This window comes from Excalfactoria chinensis, chromosome 1, assembly GCF_039878825.1.
Source record: "Excalfactoria chinensis isolate bCotChi1 chromosome 1, bCotChi1.hap2, whole genome shotgun sequence".
In the NCBI taxonomy this organism is placed as follows: domain Eukaryota; kingdom Metazoa; phylum Chordata; class Aves; order Galliformes; family Phasianidae; genus Excalfactoria; species Excalfactoria chinensis.
Window position 1 is genome coordinate 182357504 of NC_092825.1, and position 20185 is coordinate 182377688.

At 47.1% G+C, this 20185-nt stretch overlaps 1 protein-coding gene across 3 annotated transcripts in view; it reads left to right on the forward strand.

Moving 5' to 3' along the window:
- Positions 1 to 20185, forward strand: part of FAM168A (family with sequence similarity 168 member A) — a 117524-nt gene that overhangs the window by 15247 nt on the left and 82092 nt on the right. For all 3 annotated transcript variants that reach the window (XM_072327028.1, XM_072327029.1, XM_072327030.1), the window contains one exon: positions 15634 to 15726. The gene's annotated coding sequence lies outside the window, so the exon portion shown is untranslated. The remainder of the gene's footprint in view (positions 1 to 15633; positions 15727 to 20185) is intronic.

Below are 20185 nucleotides of genomic sequence, written 5' to 3' on the forward strand. Positions count from 1 at the left end.
AGAGCTGCAGGAAAGGTGCTGCCCAGTGGGGCCATTGCTTGATAAGTAGGGCTGGGAAGTAGGGTAAGGTCTGGGGTTGGTGAGGGCCACTAAGATGGTCAGAGGGCTGGAGATGCTCTGATGTGAGGAAAGGTTGAGGGAACTGGGCTGGTTTAGCTTGGAGAAGAGAAGGCTGCGGGGAGACCTCATTGTGGGCATCCAGTACTTGAAGGGAGCGAATAAACAGGAGGGGGAACGGCTGTTTGTGAGGGTGGGCAGTGATAGGACAAGGGGGAATGGCTTTAAAGTGAGACAGGGGAGGTTTAGGTTTTATCTGAGGAGGAAGATTTTCACCCAGAGGGTGGTGACGCACTGGAACAGGTTGCCCAAGGAGGCTGTGGATGCCCCATCCCTGCAGGCATTCAAGGCCAGGCTGGATGTGGCTCTGGGCAGCCTGGGCTGCTGGTTGGTGACCCTGCACACAGCAGGGGGTTGGAGCTGGATGAGCACTGTGGGCCTTTGCAACCCAGGCCATTCCATGATGCTACGATTCTCTAAGATCATCAGGTTCAGCCCCAGCCCATCCCTACAAACCACGTCGCACCTACTGACATTTGTTCTGCTTCTCAGCTCCAGAAAACCTCTCAGCCCAATTTAATGTGCAACAAAAGGAAAAAGCACGGTTTGCTTTCAGAGAGTTAGAGAAGTCTAATTAGACTTGTAATTGGAGTGTGTTTTAGACAATTAGTATTTGTAAACCTGTATAATTTAGAGCAAAGTAAAGGGGGGGATGAAGCATCTTACCTATATGGGCACATCATGGTCGCTGGGATGTTTTCACACTGCTTTTGTTAGGATGGGGGAAGCTGTTCAGCCCATAGGTCAGCCCAGGAGCAGGGCCTGCCTTGCAGACACGTGTTCCTCATTTGCTCGGCATTTTGGACGCTGCTCATTACAATAGAACGCAGCTGCTGCTTCTCAGCCTCTTGTTTGGAGCCGGGATTGAACGGTGGGGGGAGAGGCATCAAAACCTCTCGCTGGAATCTCACTGCTCAGATATGTAACGTGGTGTGCAGGGAATGCGTTGCCCTGATCTGAATGAATCCCGCATCATTACGGGCTGCCTTTGGAGCCTTAGCAGAACAGCTTGGAAGCCAAGAGAAGTGATGGGCAGCGCTGGTGATGGGCTGCACCTGGGTTTTACCCCTATTCCCAGCCTGTTGTTTATGGCTCATGGTCTGCACTGAACGTGATCCATGTTCTGCATGCCCAGATGTTGGGGCCGGTGCTGCATTTTGGGGCAGGTTGCAGGGGAGGCTTCCAGCACAGTCACAGGCTTTTAAGAAGCTGAGTTTGAGGTATTCTCCTCTTTTAATCTATTACAAACACAAGTTTGAGGTATTCTCCTCTTTTAATCTATTACAAACACAACAAAAATCAAACAACCCCGACCTAACCTTTTCTATCGCGTATCTCATACAGAGCGATGACAAAGGGCAGTAAATGGAGTAAAACCTGCTCTCCTTGGCAGGATTTCCCTTCTGACTCAATTCAATATGAACAAAGAGGACAAGGGCAAATAACTTCACTTATTCAGGTCATTTTTCATAAGAACCATCAAAGTTTGATAGAATAAGGCCTATTAGATTAACCTGCCCATCTCCCATCTTGCCAGCACCGGGCTGTTCTCTGCAGTGAAATGTTCCATCTTCGGATGGAGGAAAGATAATTTGCCATTGATTATTACTTGAGCGGCAGAGGATGGATGATGGTTCTCTGTCTGGGTGAGCAAATGTTTGTGCCACTTCTTGCAAGGCTCATCTTTAATTCCTGCTGTGGTTTCCAATTGGCTTCCTGCTCATTTTTGGGGGCCTGCTGATCGTATCACGACGCCGTTTCCTCCCCTTTGGCCCACGTTTGCATTCCCACCCTGCCATCCTTCTGCAATAACCCTTAGGCTATCTGTAACAATTTCAGCCCTTTGTGTCGATGCCCTTCGAGTGCTTGCCAGGATTAATGTATGAACAACAACAGATTGTTCTTCCTCTATGACGGGAGATGTTTATAGGGCTCTTCAGATTAAAAGAATATGAAATCCTCTTAAAGATAGCTGCTTTCTTTTTTTCCTTATAAGAGAACTCCCAGTAATGTATAGACGAATCCTTTAACACGGCGACAGAACCCAAGAAGCTGACAATACAAATCAAGCCTCTTAGCAACGGTAAAAGGACGTGAATAATTGGGTAGCAGCCTATAAGCAAAGGGAAACTCTGCAGCCTTCAGTCACAGGCATGTTTGAATCAACATCAGTGTTTTAATTGCTGCGCAGCCAAGAAGCTTCTCCCAGGCTTGCCTGCATGAAGCGGAATGGTTTTGACATCTATTGCTCTAAATTACAGCTGTATGTGCAGCACGGTGTGTCCAAAACAGTACTAAAATGAATACGAGTTTGGAAGGAATTCTAATAGGAGAAGTTCATCGTTGGAAGGGATCCATAAGGATCATTGGGTGAGTCCAACACAAGACCCAAAAATAAGTCCGTAGGTCGATCTGTGATGAGAGTGGACTGAATATAGAACTGGTTACTTCTTTGATTGATGATCACAGGGTGGAGGTGATGAGGGAATGGCAATCTCTTCTCATCAGCAATATCTGCATTCTGACTGTTCAGTGAATTGGGATGCGGCTCGTGGCACTATGAAATAGGGGATCTCTATGGTGTGATGTGGTCACACTGAGTTTGGTGCTATGGGGTATGGTTGTGTGCCACCAGGTCTGGGGAGCACGTGTGGCTGTTCCGGATCCATTCAGCATCTCAACAATGAGTGGGTGAGGGCTGAGTATTGGAGAGAGGGCAAAGGGAAAGGAAAGGGCCCATCCATTTTCTGGGCAGCCTGGTTTGCTGGTTGGTGACCCTGCACATAGCAGGGGGTTGGAACTGGATGAGCGTTGTGGACCTTTGCAACCCAGGCCATTCTATCATTCTATGATCCTTCTCTGGGAGGGCAGTGGTGGCCTCTGTTTGGATCTTATCCATCCAGCATCCCTTAAGCACGTCGAATTTGGGTCTCTGCTGTGTTTTCTTGTATTGCTGTTGACTCTTGTGTAACATCAGGAAATCAGGCAAGTCTATAATTTATGAACAGGAGACGTATCGAATGTGACAGGGAGAACCACTGGAAATTAGGATGCACAGAACGAGTGTTTGTGAAAGGAACAGGGGATACGTGGATATTAGGTGGAGGTCTTAATGGAACCGAGGTGTTCGGTGGGCTGGGTTGGGGGTCTTGGAGGTCTTTCCCAACCTTAATGATTCCGTGGATGTGGTCTAAAAATGGTACATTGTGACCTTGTAGGTAATAGCATTCCCTTTTTGGGACGGTGGTTGAATTGTGGGGTGGAATAAGGCTGGGACGTCTCTTGTCCGTTCCCTATGAAGTACACGCATGTGAGGCTTACCCTGCACAGACTTGCAATCAATTAATTCTGTTTGCAGAAACACTCTAATTACGCACTTCTCCCGCTGGTTTGGCACAAGAAGACAAGCAAAATCTCCAACGGAATGCTTTCCCCGTGAAAAATCCGCGTTATTGTTTCTTTTCCTTTAGCTTGAACGTATTAATCTGATTGGCAAACCCTACTAAAAACCGAACGGCGTGCGGTGATTTACCTGCATAGCGCTTGTGCTTTGTGCACGCACAGGAGAGCAGCAGGGTTGTCCTTTGGGAGGCCGGAGGGCTGCAGTGACCTGGAAGGCACTCAGCTGGTGCAGCTCCTGCGCTGTGAGCGCTGCCTTTCTTCCCATTTTCAGCTCCATTTCTGCTCTCGGTGGCAGCTGCTTTAATAGTTCTGCCAAAGAGAGTTGCAGGGAGGAAAGGAAAGAAGCACAGAGGAAGGGATTTTTAGACATCGGAGTGTAAAGGTAGATGTTGCTGGTGATGGCTGGTTCCGTTTTTATCCCAGGTCTGTAAAGAAATGAAGCAGTGATGTCATAGTTCTGTATAGGAGAGAGGGGCAAAGCCAGGGCTGAGAATTGAGAGCTGGTTGTATTGGAGTTGGTGATGTGACTGTAGGGGTAAGGAGTAGAAATGGTGGGGATCGGGTGATCAATAGTGCCCCTGTCCTGAGGGGGTCACTTGGGGGAAGCAGCCACCATACAGAGCCCAGCTCTGTTCCTGCATGACCATTAATGGAACCGTTGCTGCTTAGGATTAACCCCATTGCCTGCATTAGTTGATGGGTTCAAGGTAAGCAGGAGTCACCAGGGAGATGGGACAGTGCTGCTAACATGGGGAAACCATGGAGAGAAGAAGAGGTGGGATGGTCCAACATGGATCTCCTGCTTGAGTCCACATGGTTGCCACCCAGGTCCTTGCTGCTTCGGACCTCATCTCTTATATAGGATGAGAGGCAGTGGCCTTAAGTTGCACCAAGGGAGGGGCAAGTTGGATATTAGGGAACTTTTCTTCTTGGAAAGAGTAGTGATGCATTGGTACGGGCTGCCCAGGGAGGTGGGGGAGGGTGTTTGTTCTTCTCTTAGGTCTTAGCACATGCATAGTCACTTTTTAAGGGATTCTTAAGGCTTTCATAAACAGCTGCAACAGCACAGAATTGCTGAAGATGCCCTTTCAGAGCCTGCTGGGAGCCCTCGGCACAGAGGAGGGAACTGCTGACCTGGAAAAAGAAATGGAAGGGAGCAAGATGAGTGTGCTCTGCAGGGAACGGCAGCGTGGGATTTGTTCTGGTTCTGAAAGGCTTCACACTCAACAGCATCACAGAATGGTTGGGTTGGAAGGGACATCAAGGATCATGAAGCTCCAACCCCACACCATATACAGGGCCACCAACCTCCACATTGAATACCAGCCCAGGCTGCCCAGGGCCACATCCAAGCTGGCCTTCAACACCTCCAGGGATGGGGCATCCACAGCCTCCTTGGCTTTAGTCAGCTAAACCCAGCAACATCTGATTTTATATTCCCATGCTGCAGGATACATTGGCTGTGGTGCCCATAACACACATACAGAAGTTATCTTTTTTTCAGCGGTGGATAAATTGATGCAAGGGAAGAAGCAAAAAAAAATACACAGTATTGATTTTCCTTTTCCTGTGGCTTTTGAGAGGTTGTTAATGCAGCGAGGAGACGAGAGCCCTCATCCGTCTGTCTGCACAGTAATCTCTAATAAATTGACTTTTCGAAAAGCCATTTTTAGTCTGTAGTTTCGGGGGACTTGATTTGTGGAGTAGATGATATCTACCGGCAAGTAATTACTCATTTTGGGGCTGCGCAAAAGGTTGCGGGATGCATTTTGATGCATTATCTACAGCACGAAACATCTCTCCTATTACTCATACAAGTTTTTCTCTGTGTTCTTCCTTATTGTAGGTGAGTGGAGGGGGTTGGGGGGATCGTTTGTGTTCATTGTTTGGAAGCAGTTTCTGGCACAGACACTTGGCAGAGTTAATTCCTGCATGTGATGTGGCTATAAGGGCAATGATTTGCATCCAAGGAGATGAAGCATTGCCTGGTCTTAGGGTCTCGGGCTATGTAAGCAGGCTGGTGGCTGTAATGGCTGAGAACTTCTGGTTCTTGTGATGGGACAAGAGGTGATGGCCTCACGTTGCATCAGGGGAGGTTCAGGTTGGATAATGGGGAAGAAATCTTCTCCAAAGAGCGGTGGTGCAGTGACACAGCTGCTCAGGGAGTGGAGGGGGTCACCATCCCTGGGGGTGTTCAGAACCATGGGGATGTGGGCAGTAGGCACGATGGGGTGGGCTGGAGCTGGACTTGGGGATCTGGGAGGGCTTTTCCAGCCTTCATGATTCCATGATTTCCAATTGGTCTCTTCCATTCTCCCGTCATCCCAAAGAGAAAAGAGGATAAAGTGCAAGTCCTTTTATCCCAGCTAAAACAGGTGTGGAGTCCAACTCCCCTTCTTTTGTGACCTGTGTTATCCTAAATGCTTCCCGTGAGCCCATTAAATTTACCTTGTCTTTTCCTTTTGCAACCTGGCATCAAGAAGGAACCAGAGGCTCAACCAACTGAACTCAATGGCTCTGACCCTCCAGTGATGGGCAGCCATCAACAGCACCGAGCGTACCTGGCAGGCTTTGTCCTCACAGATCTCTCCAGCGTTGCATTTCTCAATGAGGGTATTCAGAACCACAGCTGCTTCTACTAAATGTCCTTTTTGTTTACGTTCACGTTAACGGTATTCGTACCAGCGGAGGAAGTGGGCGTTTTTCTCTCTTCATTTCTCACCTCTTGTAGTCTTGGATCCAGGAGACTCAACGTTTCAGGGCTTTGCCGTACGCCTTCCCCATGCAGCTGGTCAAACACTTGACATTTTTATGCCCTTTTGTGCCTCAGAAGTGTTTGTTGTGGGAAGAGTTTGATGAGGCACCCGAGGTTTGCCCCCATGTTTTTCTTGGCCCTTGGGCCAATCCTTGAAGCGTTGCCTGAAGATGGTTCCAGCAGCATTAGGCAGAAATGGAATTGCACACGTGTGTATTTATACACCACTACCGAGCCCTACAGGGCTGAGCTTTTCAGATGTTGTTATTAACTCTTGAGCTGAGAAACACCTCAGGATTAACACAAAGTCTCCTTGTCAGAAGTGGAGCGTGCTTGACGCCTGGAAAAGGCTCTGCATCACTCATTGTTCACCAAACAGTGAAGATGCTTTTTTATGGCTTTGATACTTTGGAAGATACTCTTGGGGCGGCCATTTCTTGCTCTTACAGGGAAATGCACGACATGTGTGCACTTTGTTTTCCCATTGTCATTAGTTTTCCAGTGCTTTCCTTTATGTCTCTCTCCAAGCTGTCCTCATCCAACTGCTCACATTCACCTGTGCTCAGGAGCACCACTGGTTGTTGGAAATCTCCACGCATTGGATGTGCTGCCCAACAGCAGAGCTTACACTTGGCTTTGCTTTCAGTGTTCTGCTTTATTTCAAGAGTCATAGGATCATGAAGGCTGGAAAAGACCTCTAAGGCCACCAGGGCCATCCCCAACCATCCCCACTATGCCCATTGCCTTGCATCCCCAAGTGCCACCCAAAGCCAACCTGTCAAGGATGATATGATGCTGGAATAGTGAAGGTTGGAACATAGTGCAGAAGCCAAACAGCTTTTCCCTTTGGATTGAAGGGATATTGTCTCCTTGGGGCATCTAATATATGAGATATCAGATGCAATTACAAACTTTTAATTCCTAGGAGTTCATGGCATTTCTTTTTGTTCTTCTTGGAATGCTGGTTTTTATTTTGCACCGTTGATGTAAGATTTAGAAGGTAATGGCTTCCATGGGAGGGTCGTGTGTGTTTGTATGGTCGGCTCTTTATTGCAGAAGGCTTTTAGTAGGTCAAGGAAGCACACAGAGGAGGCTCTTAAAGTGAGCCATGAAATCATTTTGCTTAGCTTTGTTTTATCGCTACTTTGACAAACCTTTCTCTCCCATTGGACTGGAAAGCAGCATAACAGCAATGCTCTGCTGGCGATGCTGCCCTTAAATAAGGCATGGAGCGTATTTAATTGGCTTTGCTGCAAGAGCGTTTGCAGCTTAGAATCATTAAGGTTGGAAAAGCCTTCAAAGATCCAACCCCAACCCACTGCACTGTGCCCCATGGCCATGTCCCCATGTGCCGCATCTCCCACCATACTGGAACCCCTCCAGGGATGGTGACCCCAAACCTCCCTGGGCAGCTGTTCCACTGCATCACCACTCTTTGTAGGAAGGAATTCGTCCTAACATCCAACTTTTTGCCATAGCACTTGGGATATGATCCTGCTGCTAGGGGGATAACCAGCTCTGCAGGTGCTGGGAGCACATTGTAGGTCATTTACTTGCATTTAATCTATCACCAACCCTGCAGGTGTTGAAGGAACGTTTGGATGTTGTGCAGCGGGACATGGTTTAGTGAGAACTATTGGTGATAGGTGGATGGCTAGACTGGATGATCTGGGAGGTCTTTCCCAACCTTGGTGATTCTATGAAGCTATGATTCTATATTGAGATGGACTATGAGGTATCTGGTTGTCCCATGCAGGAGGCTCCTTGGCACATGGAGGGCAGTGAGATGCTGGGTGAGACCAGCAGGAGCCTCCTGGGATGAGCTGGAGAAGGTGGAGGGGAACCTCATTACTGTTGTACCCGCAGGGAGGTTATGGGCAGGATGGTGCATGTTCCTCGGGGTGATAAGAGGTAACAGACACAAGTTTGACAGAGGTTACACATTGGGGTGGAGGGGAATCAGCCACAAACCCTGGACTTGATGCCTGAGGAAGCATGGGAATCCCCATTAGATGGGTTTCTTAACAACGGGTTTCAGAAGCACTTCTGCCAGGAATAGCTCCAGTTTTGCCTTGAAGCAAGGAGTGAGAGCATGGCTTTTCCAGCTCTGCTTTTCCCATTATGAGCCTGTGGGAGCTCCACAAAGCAACGTCTCATCCAGCTTTTCTTGTAAAGATCAAAACCACCCCAAACCAAAACAAAAAAACAAGCCCAACCCCTCCGAAGGTTCCAAAAACACTCTGTGCATCTTTGTTATCTGTGCTTGCAGAAGCAGTCAGCATCCTCCTACTGGGCATCCCAGGCCTCTTGTGCATCAGCATGCCATATCCGAGCCTGCTGGATGTGCCCACCTTGGGTTCAGCTCAAAGATCACAAGAATTGGTTACAGATTTTTGCAGCACGCTGAAATACAAACAGCCCTTTTTTTTTCCACTCCCTCAAGAGACATTAAAGCCGATTTGGAGGAAGAAGAGCGCGGTGCAACATTTAGTCATAAACTGAAGCTATCCACCGCCGTGTTGACTTGGAGCATATGTTAGCGAAACGTGTCTCTGCTTTGCAGACAATTGTGCTGATGCTGCGGCAAGCACATTTAAAACAAGCATGGAAAATGTGCTGCCGGGAACAATCCAGCAGCAATGGTGGGGTCATTGAGATGACTTAATAGGGCTTTTTTTTTTCTCCTAGCTCTATCTGTATTAAATCAATGATTCATATAAATTATGCCAAGGGGAATTAATTGCTATTGCGCGGTATAAAAAACTGCCAAACCAAGGGCAAAACTTTTGCTGTTGTAGTGCGTGAAGTGAAATGGAGTTACGGTATGGTACGAAATGGCTGCGCCTCTCACCCCAGGATGGCTGTGATGTGGTGGAACAAAGGGATTTGGGGAGCAGAGGTTGGTGGGTTCTGGCCTGTTTGGAGGCTTTGGCACATTTAGAGGTTCCCCAAAACATACAACAACTGTCAAAGCTGAAATGCATTGTTCTCCTTGGCTATGGTGCATCTCCATCACCCAGATGTGAATTTAAGAGCTCAGTGGGTTCAATGGTTCAGTGGGGGCTGAACTCCTACAAACCACATAGGGGTTAGATTGGAGTCTGTATAATATGGTTTATTTCTTATCTCTACATCAGGGACACTTCCTACCATTCTCTCTTGCAGAAATGTACGAAGAGAATAACTTCATATATTGCTGTGAGGGTGAGGCTGTGCAGGTAATTTAATGAGGCATCTATGGGCAGGGCAATGGGTTTGGATTAGAACGTGTTCTGCCAGCACATTTTTGGGGCTGTTGGGAGATATATTATGGCTTCTCAAGGGCAGAGTACATTATGGGTGCGTGAGCAGAAGATGCTTGGCTTTGGCAGTGGGTTTCTCATGGTATTGCTTTGGAGAGGAAAAAAACGAGCTTGGCCTTGTTGCTTGATTTCAGTATAAAGTGGCTGTTTCCTGGGTAAGTTGCACTTTAAATAGAAGGTAAATGTGATGAGAGGAGAATGTGAGAGTGGAAATGCTGTTGTGTAAAGGAGAATGGGTGGAAGATGCACTTCGGTGAGCTGTTTAAGGAAAAGTCGTGTGTGCAAGAACAGCAGTCTTCAAAGCTGGAATCTGCATGGCAGGCAGAAGAAGGAGCAGATGGAAGGTGTTGGGTGTAGGTTGTGCTTTGATCAGTGGAGGAAGTGATGGATGCCATTCTGACTTCTTATTAGCTTCTTTACTGATGTTGTTCTGCTTGTCAAAGGGAATCGAGTGGAGAAAAATTAGGTCTATGGTGACAGTGATGGCTAATGACTTCTCAAGGAAGGAGAGACTTGCACTGCCTAGTAAGGGCTCAGTAGACCCGAGTGAAAGAAATGCTGACTTAACTGACTTGTCATTGCTTTTCAGCTTATTTAGAAATGAGTTGGTTATTGGAAAGCAATCAGTCTTTGAACAGTTGTGATGAACAGTGGGAACACCTCGATGGATAAGGAGGATGGATCCCATCTGTGTTACTGGCTCGATAAAAGTATTATTCCATGTAACAAATGAATGTACTGGTTTGAAAAGCGTGCCTTTAGTTGCTGGAAATACCTGGGTTTCCCCAAGAGAGAAGTATTCCCTGGGGGCCTTCATCCAGCGGGTAAATTAAAGGAGCGTCAATGAAAGACAGGCTCTGAGAAACAGACCTAATAGTTAAGTTTTGTGGGCATCTTCTTTTGGTGAAGTTGTGACGTAGTCCCTGTTTAGTAAAAGTATGTCATCTTAGAAGGACTTTGTGAAGCTTTATGGTACCAGGAATTGGATGTGATGATCCTTGTCTATCCCTTCCAACTTGAGATATTCTGTCATTCTTTGCAAGGCTGGATGACTTAGAATCGTAGACTCAGAGAATCACTGAGGTTGGAGAGGACCTCTCAGGTCCCCAAGACCAACCCAACCTCATCCCTCCGTGCCCACTGACCACGCTGATGGTCATCAGCACCAACATGGTCATCATCACCAACATGGCCATCAGCACCAACATGGCCATCAACGTCGATGCTGGCTCAGGTTATACTTGTCCTCCTGCTATCACGTTGCTGCGGCTGTCTGAGCGGCCATCTGCTCAGCCAACTCAGAGAACAGCAGAAAAGGATTAATTTTAACCCGGATAAGTTCTCTAGTCTTCAGGAGGGCTGTGCTGGTACTGAAGCACGGAGCAGTTTTCAAGGGAGGAAGTGGAGGAAACACTGTGAGCCAGCACGGCCACTGGGGCTTCCTGCGGTGAGGTGTGCCTTCCAAAATTACTTCTTTCCATGCCTTTCTTTCCTCCTCAGTGATCCCACAGATGTTTTGGGCTTCCGATTCCTTCAGGTGGATCTAATTTGAGATATATATATATGTATATTAGCCAATACTTCTGGTTTCTCAGGGTTTTATTGAGTTTATTTTTGGATGTGTCCTGAAAAGAACTGAACTCTGGTCTGGATGATCTGATTGAACATCTACATACATGAGGCTCTATGACAAATGTCCCTGGTCAACTCTCCGCTGTCTCCTTGCTCCCAGCCTAATGCCTTTGAGCTGTAGTCCTTCATTTATTCACTGTGTGAGCAAAGGTTATATGAGAATGGAACTCTGTCGATGCTTGCCTTCATGTCCGAGTAGATTGTTTGTCATGTTCTCATTAATCCTTCTTTTAGTGCTATGAAGGCTCGTAACAGAATGTTATTCTTGGATCTTTTTTTCCCCCCCAATACACAATAAGGTCGAACTGAGGCTTCTGTAATTGTAAAGAGATCTTTTCCAATGATTCCAAGACTTTGAAGGCTCAGGGTTGCCAGTGGTGTAGTAAATTATTTCAATTAACATTGCTCTTAGAGAATTAACTTGCTTTCTTTTGACTGAAGAGTTGTTTGTGGCTTGATAACCTCGAGGTGTCTTAGAAAGTACGGGTTGATCAAGAGAGAATATCAGATTCGCAATACCGTGGTGTTGTAACACTGATGGAAACAGGAGGTGAATGGTTTTAACCATCTACTTCTGTGCCTTTGAATCTTTTTTCCTGTCTAGGATTAGAACTGTGTTTGATACAAGGATGCAGCCCAGCACATGGGGCTGGTGCTGGAGATGGACCTGGAGGTGTTCAGGGAACATTTGGACGTTGTGTTGAGGGACATGGTTTAGTGAGAACTACTGGTGATGGGTGGATGGTTGGACCAGATGATCTTGGAGGTCTTTTCCAACCTTTGGTGAGCCTATGATTCTGTGCAGTGCTGGGAGAAGGATGATGCTTTGAGGCTGAAAGAACATGGGGGTAGAAGCACCTGAGGACCACATAGAGGAGTGTTCATTAAGTAATCTCAGTCAACTGAGTTTTACTAATTGGAGCTGAAGAACCTTCCTGGTTTTGCAAAGTCGGGATGCCCAGAGGTTTAAACACAAAGCTGTGGAATCGTAGAATGATTCTTTGGCCTTTTGGCTAAGACCAATAGAGTGTTGAGTAGGCCAAGGGAATAGAACTTAAATACGTCAGGTGCTTGAGTTCCTGGCTCCATCTTCATCCAGTGGGATTTTAGCTCCTGGTGCTTTTCTGTTCCTTCCAAATTCACAGTCCTGGTGAAAGTCCCATTGGGCGGCCACGCGATTCGATCAGTAGGGAAGGTTTTTGAGGAAGAAAATTGGCTCAGGATGAAAGTTGCACAGTGCTACCCAACTAAACAAGTCTTTGCGTCGGCTGAGAAGGCTGTGTTTGTACTCTACAGCATGTCAGGAACTCGGTGAAGGTTTTCATCTTCATTTGATAAGTCATGTTGTGTGTTTATAAATGAGTTGCGCCAACACAGCATTGCCGTAACGATCTGAAGTCTGCCAAGGTGAGGTTTTTAAACAGCGTGTTCTAATTAGTTCTTAATCAATTTCATAACCCGTGTTCCCAGCTCCTACATCTGGAGTCTTGATTTTTATAGAGGAACAAAAGCAATGGATAGAAAAGGACAGAAATGGATGGAAGTATGACAGAAGAATCAGGGAGATCATCCTAACGGTGAAAAGAAGCAAACTTAATATTGGTCATAGCAGAGGAGGATAGAAATAAAATGAAGAATACTCTGCCTGCTGCCAAGTTAGTGAACATAGTAGGTAAAGAGTTTTCTTACTAAGCAGCCCCGGTAATCTTATAAGGAAATGATAAAGGGTTTAAACTTTTTGGCACCAAAAACACAATGGGAGGGAGGGGAGGACTCGGGGAGTAAGCTGCAGGAATCCTTTGTTGGGTTTCTTTGCTCAACTGGATAGAGGTAAATTGCTTTAAAGGGTAGAGCATGTAATCTCACAATTAGGAAATTAGAAGTTAATGGGAAACTTGAGCAAAACGTGTTCTCCTTTAGTTAATGAATTTATTCAGCAAGCTGCTACAACTTTGGCTCTCTGAAGAAGGCCGTAGGAAGCTGAGAGTGGTGAGCAGGAGATGCAAGAGCCCTGACCCTAAACTGAGGTGGTTTTCCACTTGTAGAAATCTGGTAGATGAGCAAAGAAACTGCATTGTAGGGCACTGGCACAGCTGCCCAGGGAGTCGGGGGGTCACCATCCCTTGGGGGTGTTCAGAACCATGGGGATGTGGCACTGAGGGACGTGGGCAGTGGGCACGGTGGGCTGGGTTGGGGTTGGCCTTGGGGATCTTGGAGGTCTTTTCCAACCTGAATGATTCTATGATTCTAAATCTAAGTGGACCGGAGAAGGTGTAGCAGCATCCAGAAACTTTAGAAGCCAAAACAAAGCAAAACCCCTCAGCTCCAGCAACCCAAGACTGGTTTTTGTGTCCACCCTTGGCTCCTCATATGCCATTTTCTCTTCAAAATATGTTTTCCTTGTCTCAATGTCTAATAAGTGTCGTACAGAATCCGTACGGAAGTAGATTTTTGCGAGTACTCATTTGAGTTATTTATCTTCAATTCTGACCATTTCTGAGGGTTTTTTGAAAGAAAGTAGAGAGCAGTGATGCTTTGCAGCTGTAGGTAATGGACAGCCTCCATCTCCCAGCAGCAGCAGCACAGAATTAGAAGGAACCTAATTGCTTTGACATCTGGTCAAGAGTAAAACAGAAAAGAACATTAAAAGTAACCCCAAAGGGTGATTCTACCAAGAGCCTCTGGGGCAGAACCATACAGGAGGTGCTAAAGGATGGCCCAGTGATGGGAGGTGGGCACAGCACTTCTGTCTATTTGTTTACAGCTGGAAAATAGTGGAAGGATGAAGTTGCTGATAATTCCCTGGCCCTGAAGGTCGCTGCAGTGCTGTCCTGCTAAAGCAAGTTGGTGATATGGAAGGAAAGCACCGCTCGTGCATTCAGCACACGTGGCACTCTGGGAGTTGCACAGAGGAATTTATGGGTTTCTGTGGCCGTGGAGGTGTAAAGATGTAAAAATAATGAATTTAAAAAAAATAATGCAAAACTTGGCAAATTTAGTTACCAAGGTGGATCTGCTGAGTGAAGCACTGAGGGCGAAGGCATCCAGATTTAGTGTGAAATGAATGGAAAGAAGGTTGGTCCCATAGGTGGGCATGCTCGGGGATGCTGGGGGGGGGGCTGCAGCTGTGAGGAAGGGGTTGCAGCCAGGCTGCTGGCACCCAGATTGCTTTTCTTGTTTCTTTCTCACTGCGAAAGGAATCATTGATTTCATTCGACAAAATGTTACCGAAGCTTTTGGAACTGAAGCTGCAGCCCACGTTCTTCTTGATAAATGGCTGTGTGTATTCCTGGAAGGAAGTTAAAACGGGGCTGTGTTATATTTGGTACCTCCCGAAGCACTGAGGCTACTCGGAGTACAAAATGTGCTCCAAGAGAGACTCATTTGCCAGTGCTGAGCGTGATGTGATGAGATTTGTCAAGTCGTCCTTTCTGCTGGAGCTCACTTTGCCTTTCCTCTCTCTCTCCCGGAGACGGTTTGTTGCGTTCTGTAGTTATGTCATTGAACTGGGAGGCTGGAAAGGAAGCCAGAAACCCCAAAAATGTGAGGAATCTCCAAGCAACACACACACTGTGTTATAAGGCAAAGAGAGAGAGAGGGCAACTGTGTGCACATAGGATTCATAAGGCTGGGAAAGGCTTCCAAGACCCCCAGCCCACCCCGCCATGCTCACTGCTTACATCCTTCAGTGCCACATCCCCACACTCTGAACACCCCCAGGGATGGTGACCCCCCTATTCCCTGGGTAGTGCCAGCGCATCTCCACTCTTTGGAGAAGGAATTCTCTCTGGTATCCAACCTGACTTTCCCCTGGTGCAATGTGAGGCCTTTGTGTAGTGGGGGCACCATGGGGGGCTGCCCATGAGCCATCCTAAAACCAACCCCCTGCCCAGGGGCTGGATGAGTATTTAAATAATCACAGTTCTCGTGTTTTCTCCTTTTTGGAAGCTGAGAAGATCCTGGTTCTGGTTTATCTGTTCCTGATGCTGTTTGTAGATATATGCAGTCCTACGGCAGGATATAGGAAAGCATTGGGTTTCAGTTCATACAGCCTTAGTGCAAGATGCACCACGTGAGTATCCCATCCAAAGCCACCGAGCGTAGCAGATGCCTACAGGGAGATTCTCAGTCTTGATTCAAGAGAGGATGCAAATGCTGAATAATCTGTTGGAAATCCTGATGCAAAAAATGCATTCTTTGAGTTTTTAGAGGTTAAACAAATGGACTTTTGCTTTAAGGGAGCTGCAGTAGATGCACCCCACCCACCAAGTTGACAGCGGTGGGTCCGTTTCATACACACATGCCTTGCTGCTCTTGCTGCAGTGCAAATGGCGACGTCTCCATGCTGGGACGAGCCCGTGCTTTCTGTGCATTGGGTTTGCCAGCAGAGCTTTACTGATGGTTCTCTTTCTGTTGTTCCTTTAGAGCTGTGGAATGCTGTGACCAGTCCCCAGAGCCCCGCAGCCCAAGGCACGTCGCCATCCGGATCATCTCCATCCGAAGAAGTTTGTTGACAAGAGGGTACTGACTCACATTTGCGTGGTGTACTCAAATGGTTACGTTTGAATGGGAATGCTGTATTGATTTATGAAGTTAATAAGTCTGAGGTAATGAGGACTGGGATAGAACGCACAAGTAGGTGTGTGCTGCTCTTGTACAGAACTGTAAGAGTTGGCTTTTTAGTGGTTGTTAGTCTTCCTATTGTCTTAGTAAGCGCAATTGTTTTGTATCCAAAAGAAGGTGAAAGGCATCGGTTGGGTCTAAATCAGTGGGTTGGCAAAGGGACAGTCCTCATATGCAGCTCTGTCATCTGCTCATAGATGGTTTTCTATCAGCTTCTGTTGCTCCTTTCTGTAAAGAAAACATGGAATCACAGAATGATAGAATGGCCTGGGTTGCAAAGGCCCACAGTGCTCATCCAGCTCCAACCCCCTGCTGTGTGCAGGGTCACCAACCAGCAGCCCAGGCTGCCCAGAGCCACATCCAGCCTGGAAAACATCACTGTGTGTCCTTCCCTGTAGGGTGAATTCTCCCCTGGGTATTCATGCTCCTGCTCTTACTGCAGAGAAAACACAGGACAGCTGAAGTGTCAGCCTGACCCAACACAGCTGCTTTTGCGCAGGACTTTGGCAAAAATAGACTTTTTTTATTCCCCTTTTTTTTTTTATATGTTTTGCTGATTGCTTAGTAACACAAACCTTAAATGTCAGCTGCTGGGCTACCCACTGAGTGTTCTGCTCCCACTCAAGTCAGAGAGGCCGGAAAACAGATGAAGGCAGAGAGCAGCAATGCTGATGGATGCTCTCTGCACAGGGATCCATTGCATTATCTGCACTTGCATTGAACACTGATGCAAGCTGTCTCCCTTGCTCTCCCAGTACTTTAGCCTGAGGAGTGCTCCAGCCCAGCACTGGGAAAAGCCCCTGCTCTGGTTCAGTGCCCGCTGTTGGCTTATGGATGAAAGCAGGCTGATGTTTTCTTCCCCCTTCCCTCCACATGTCCCAGGTAGGATGAGACAGTGCCGAAGGTTTTGAGAAGAACTTTGCTTTGGGCCAGTCCTTGCCAGCAATGATGGCTCCCTTTTCTCTTGAATATCTTTAAGGTCTTTTCCAACCGAGCAATTCGATGATTCTGTGGTTCTATGATTCCTAGTGGCTGAGCCTGTTTGAACCTCATGAATTCTCCTTTCACCTCAGAACTTCTCATCTCGTATGCAGAATTTCTGGTCTGGCGTCTCGTGAGCGTTCCATAGAATCTTTCAGGTTGGAAAAGACCATTAAGGTCATGAAGTGCCAGTTTTGCCAGGTTCGCAGTACTCCACAAAGCTCTGCTCTGGAGCAGAAATGTCCTTTCAGAGCACATGTGATCTGGGTGATGCCCATCTGTAGCACACGATCTCTGTAGGTCCCAGGATCCAGTTGTAGGGCGAAGTGAGATCCCTGTCCATGGTGCTGTGTAATGATGGTACCCAGGACAGGGTGAGTCACATTCCCTGTAGAGAAGGAGAGTAGGTTGTGTTAGAATATTTGTCCATGTTTTACAATGTAGTTTTCTGCAGACACGGTGGGGTTTTTTTAATGTGTTTGTGACTATGAAAATGCCTGAGTTCAGAACACTGCTCATCTCATGGCTTGGAAAATGCAGTCAGGAACGTGTTTGTGTCTACACTGTAGTGCTATGCAGGTAGGTGGAGCATAAATCAGGGCACAGAGCACTGCCTATTGCTTCAGAGCCCCTCCATAGAGAAGGTTTGCATTTCAGGTGATTGTGTTGCTGCTGAGAAAAAGTGCAGCACTCTGAGCTTCAGGACCAATTAAGATAGCGGACCATAGAATGGCTTTGGTTGAAAGGGACCTTAAGGCCCATCCAGTTCCAACCCCTTGTCATGGACAGTGTTGCCACCCACCTGATCAGGATACCCCTCAGGATATACTCTATCCAACTTGGTCTCGGACAGGAAAGATAGTAGGTCTGGGGGGTGGATCAGAGGATGGGTGTTCTGTGCTATACCATGTAATCTGTGGTGATGAGCATGGGTTGTACTTCACTGGAATGGTTACAGCCAGCAGAAGCAGCTGCCTAGACTCCTCTAGTGTATGTATGTTGTTCACTGTATTGCTTTTCACTATAGCTAGATTCCCTCTTCCATGTTTAGGGAGAAACAGGAGAGTGGACGTTCTTGACCAATAGATACCCTTCATCTCTTGGGCTTTACCTTACCTTTATGAGTTGGGCAGTCATAAGGCTCTCTTAAGTGTACCCCAAGACAGCTCTGGGTGCTTCAATCTGCTGGATTTTGGATTCTGTCTTCCCTCTTCCACACCAGGCATCAATACAGGGTGGACAGCTTTGGGGTCTGTGATTATTTTTGTCCCATCTTTGACATCTTTTGGCCATCCTCAATTACATTTTTCCATCCTTGATTACTTTACCCATCCTTGCTTCATGTGAATTTTCACTTCCTGAAAACATTTTCCGGGACATGGTCAGTGGGCATGGTGGGTGCAGGTTGGGGGTTGGACTTGGGGATCTTGGGGATAAGCTTATGGTCTCTTTTCCTTCTTTGAGCCTAGGAAATGCATTGTAGCTGTATCTCATCATATGGATGTCAGTGAAAAAGCTCTTTGGCCTTGACATCTTTTTGGAGTCATGCATAGCCTTTGGGAACCAGTTCATAGGGTCTGGCATCCAGCAGACCTGCAGTGAGCAGGCATCATGGCTTATGCGTAGAGAGCAAAGCAATGCAGTGATGTCGATTTTTATACATACCTGGCTTTTGAGTCATGGATTTCAAAACCACAAATGGAGATGTGCACTTCCTGAAGAGAGGAAGAAAGAAACGCCTCAAACACCATCCAAACAAGTTCAGTGTGCTTGCTGAGAAAATGCCTAGGGGCTTTGCCGGTGAGGTGATGGCAGGAGGTCTGCTTGAGCACTGCTTGCCATTCTTGCTGGGGAAATGCAGAAGTGCTCGCAGGCCCTAAAGGCTTTTGCATGGGAGGTTGCAGTGCATGGGCAGCACGAGCTCCCAGTCCCTGCAGTGCTTCCCCACAGCACTCGTTCCACATTTCTGCTCCAATGAAAGCGCTGCTGGAAGTGATGGCTCTTCCTTCCTTCTTCCTTCCTTCCTTCCTTCCTTCCTTCCTTCTCCTTCCTTCCTTCCTTCCTTCCTTCCTTCCTTCCTTCCTTCCTTCCTTCCTTCCTTCCTTCCTTCCTTCCTTCCTTCCTTCCTTCCTTCCTTCCTTCCTTCCTTCCTTCCTTCCTTCCTTCCTTCCTTCCTTCCTTCCTTCCTTCCTTCCTTCCTTCCTTCCTTCTTCCTTCCTTCCTTCCTTCCTTCCTTCCTTCCTCCCTTCCTCCTTCCTCCCTTCCTCCCTTCCTCCCCTTCCTCCCTTCCTCCCCTTCCTCCCTTCTCCCTCCCTCCCTCCCTCCCTCCCTCCCTCCCTCCCTTCCTTCCTTCCTTCCTTCCCTCCTCTCCCTCCTTCCCTCCTTCCCCTCCTTCCTTTCTTCCCTTCTTCCTTCCTTTCTTCCCTCCTTCCTTCCTTCCTCCCTTCCTTCCTTCAGATATATAATTTACCACCTCTTACCAGCTTGCCAGCCTTGTTTGTATTGATAAATGAGTGTTCTCTGTGTACAACCTGCAGATGATTCTGCTTCTCGAGTACGGTGCTGCTAAATATACCTGTTTCTGATTAAGTGCATTTGAATGCATGAGTTTGGTTAATAAGATACACCTTTCACAGATTCCTTTGTTAGCTCGTAAAGGCTGCATGTTCTGATTTATAGTGCCAAAAGGGGTAAAACTGACATTAAAAGCATTAATTTAGTCTTGGTTGGCTGCACAAAGAATAGAGTTGGTGTGAGCCAGCTTTTGATTTAGCCCTTTGTGGGCCATCGGTTTTTGCCTAAGCTTGTTACAGAGTCGTATCTCTGCCTTTTTCGTGCTAGATTGCATAATTAGAGTTTAGTGTGAAGAACAGCGATTGGGCTTGAAGAGGGCATGAGCCCTGTGCAGTTATAAGCAATGAAGCTGTAAAGCAGTTGGATGGAACTTGACATATGTTTTTAATAGAGAAATGTTCTTTTTAACCCCGTGGATATGATAACTTATTTAGCATTGTTACATTTCCAGTAACAACTCAGAGGATTTTTGTGCCTTGGTGCAATACATGAACTGTTGATAAAGCTTGGAAATGATGTAAAATCATGCAGTTATAGAGTCATTAGTGCTCAAAAAGACCACTAAGGCCATCTAGTCCAACCGTCAACCCATCCCCACCATAATCATTGAAAGGAAAAGGAAAGGAAGGGAAGGGCAAGGGGAAGGAAGGGAAGGGAAGGGAAGGGAAGGGAGAGGGAAGGAAGGGAAGGGAAGGGAAGGGAAGGGAAGGGAAGGAAGGGAAGGGAAGGGAAGGGAAGGGAAGGGGAAGGGGAGGAAGGGGAGGGAAGGGATGAGGGGAAGGGGAGGGGAGGGAAGGGA